Below are 3217 nucleotides of genomic sequence, written 5' to 3' on the forward strand. Positions count from 1 at the left end.
CTCTCCTCTGCGTCTATCAGCAGACTAACTCCTATGCGCAGACGCGCTTCCTATTTATACCCTACGTCAATTCTGCTGACTCATCGCAGGGTCATCAAAACGTTTAAGACAGTTAACCACACCCAAGGAATAGCTTATGATTGAATATATTTGATTGACCCTGATTGCTCTATTTACATAATCAAAGGAATTTTCATTACAGAATTACTGCAACTACTGACACTGTTCTTAATCACATTCTGAATATGAAGGTTACGAAAGCTGTGTCAAAGAGTTATAACGCTCTTAATATACGATTTCGCCTCTAATTTAGAGCTTTTGCTAACATCAGGCTTCTCAATTTCAGAATATTTAGTTAAAATACATTTAAAGAAACGCAATTTACACAATTGCTATGCAAAAAGGGTTTTAATTATTTACACATCATTAATGTTTTCAGGTTTTGCAATGGATATATTGTAAAATAGTTAGTGTGCAATAAAAAGTTGGATATTTGACTGTTTGAACTACTTTAAACCAAAGAAATTATATTTTAAGGGATTTGTAGAACACGTTCACATGGAATTAATTTTGGTTAGACGTGATATTTGTACTGAACATTAGATTATAGGTCTTTTTGATTTTGCGGTCGCTGGATCGATTCCATCAAGTCAATTTTTTTCCCCTTTTCACCTAAAGTATAAGAATACCGAATTTAAATTACACGTACCTACATGTAATTTGCTGGATTTATTTTCAAATTTCTCTTGTTTAATCTTAAGTATATGCACATCCAATAGGGATCCATTTCACTAAAAGGCGTAAGATACGACGAAACTTAAGTTAGGCTTTGGGGCGTACGTCAAAATTTAGTCCGGCGTTGCGTTTCACTAAGAGGAGTACGCCTGGCCGTAAATTTTATACTAGTATCGGACTAAGTTAAGACTAGACTTACGTATTTGGAAACGAGCCTATGCACATGCGCAAACAGATAGATAGATAGATAGATATATAGATAGATAGATACACATATCTGTAAATAGAAAGATAGAAACTTGTCATTTATATTTATGTGGTTATGATTGATGTTATGATTGAGAGAGAGAGAGAGTTTACGCACATTGGTTACATTTATGTTCAGTACATTGTTTAAAATTAATCCTGCTTAGTGACACAATCACACTTGCTGAAATATTAAGAATAATATTAAGGTGGATCTCTACACCAAATAAGTGTAGGAGATTTTTGTTGCATGCATTTGTTACCAATACTATGCACAGTATTCAACAATAATATACCTCAAAATACAATACACTATTTTCTAGAGAATTTTTAAAATATTAGTCTGGTTCCAGATAACCCCTTATTAATCAAATTTTTAAACATTCCTGTTTTAAAATTCTTATGAAAGTGAAATGTTATTAAGTTTAGAAATGAAAAACAAAAAAATCATGAATGAAGTTTGTATGATTTTTATTGGAATCCACATAAATATGAAACTAAAATATAAAAAAATTCTTTTAAGGCAAACTGCTGGACAAAATCCCACAAAAACCTGAAAATATAAACAATATTCGTTGGTAAATGGGATGAAGAAAAGAAATTGAATGAAATTGAAAAATTAAAGGAAATACTTAATTCTTGCAAAAATCTTGGTATGAAAGATCCTGTTTAAGAGTTGTCTTTCTTTATTTTACATGGTCTCAAATGTCTTGGGATCAATTTTTTAATTAATAAAAATTACGAAGAAAAATTAAAAAAGGAACAAGTTTATGCTAAATATGTAGATATAAGATAAGTTGTGCTTATGATAATGTTTGAAGCTGAAAAATCATATTATTGATAAATGCATTTATATATATATTTAACTCTTCAGAACAAAATATAAGTAGTTAATTATATTATAAATTGCCTTTTACTTTTTTATATACAATAGCAATTATAAACAACAACCATACGCATATCAATACATACATTAGATGTCCATAGTGATACACATGCATGTGTGGAAATGAAAAACATGCTCCTTTTCAGAATTATGTCTTTCCCTCATTTGGCTTGCAAATCCGGGCTTCCACTGCTATTGCTACCTAGTTGTATCAATTTTAATCAAAATACATTAGTTTAATGTCAAAGTTTCAGTGAAAGTCTTTTACTGCAAATGTTTTTTTTTTTTAATTTGGGAAGTTAGGATCAATTCAAGAGATCGTACTACGGTACTTTCGTTTTATATTCATCATACATATATAGTTTAAATGAAAAATTGACATCTGCTTACCTATATCGATAAACCGCCACATATGTATGATCGTCTGTTGCAGATGACATGACAAAAATGTGTTGCCAATAGCAGCAGAGCAGGGAAATGGTATATTATTTAGATTCCACGTTTTCCGTACAAACAGCTGATAATCAATGTTAGTTAAAAGCTTTAAACAGGAAGAAAATTGACATATTTTCTAAGCGTTTTGATGATTTCATTCCTATCTCACCTCCTTAGTTAGAAGAGTTCAATTAAACGGTGTATAGCTATTTTGTACCACGACATAATGTTATCAATCCGGAACACAATGGCGTTTCGAACGGAAGTCAGACATGTTTTGACGATGTAGCCTTCCACCTTAAGAAGAATTAATTTCAAGAATACAGTAAAACACGGTTATAGCGAACACGTTTATAATGAATTGACGCTTTCAACGAAATGCCTTTCTTTCCCCGTGACTTTATTGTGTGTTGTAAACATAATGGATATAACGAATTACGCTTATAACGAAGTAAAATCACCCGTCTTTGGCACTTTGTTATAAGCGTGTTTTACTGTATATTTCATCAAGCCAATAGAATATGTTTAAAATCATTAATTCAACAGACCTATTTTTGTTATCGATATCTCTAATAAGGTGATTTCACAATGCATTGCACACCCTTCGAATCGCGTCAATTATGGCCCGAGTATACATGTGTCAATATTTTTTTTAACTTTTCTGTTTTCCTCTAGCTTAATCATTGAAAAGAAATTAGTGAATTTGTTTAAACATAGAAAATAAGCGAATTAAAGCAGTAATTAGTTATTTAACCATGAATTGGACAATATTAAGCAAACATTGAACAACCATACATAGGATATTTAAAATAACGATATTTTCTTATTTCTTGCCAACCCTTCCCTCCCCCCCCCCCCAAAAAAAAAAACAGAGGTTCGGATTAATATATTTATTAATTCGATATTTAGATTTGT

The 3217-nt window shown here is 31.1% G+C and overlaps 1 long non-coding RNA gene across 1 annotated transcript; it reads right to left on the reverse strand.

The window, feature by feature from the left end:
* Positions 1-1435: 1435 nt before the first annotated feature.
* LOC128178622 (uncharacterized) lies at positions 1436-2603 on the reverse strand. The gene is made up of 3 exons (XR_008242980.1): positions 2258-2603; positions 1954-2069; positions 1436-1534 (listed from the first exon to the last, which is right to left on the reverse strand). It is a non-coding gene; the product is annotated as an uncharacterized LOC128178622 (long non-coding RNA).
* Between the last annotated feature and the right edge of the window lie 614 nt (positions 2604-3217).

Source organism: Crassostrea angulata, chromosome 3 (assembly GCF_025612915.1).
Source record: "Crassostrea angulata isolate pt1a10 chromosome 3, ASM2561291v2, whole genome shotgun sequence".
Classification (NCBI taxonomy): Eukaryota; Metazoa; Mollusca; class Bivalvia; order Ostreida; family Ostreidae; genus Magallana; species Magallana angulata.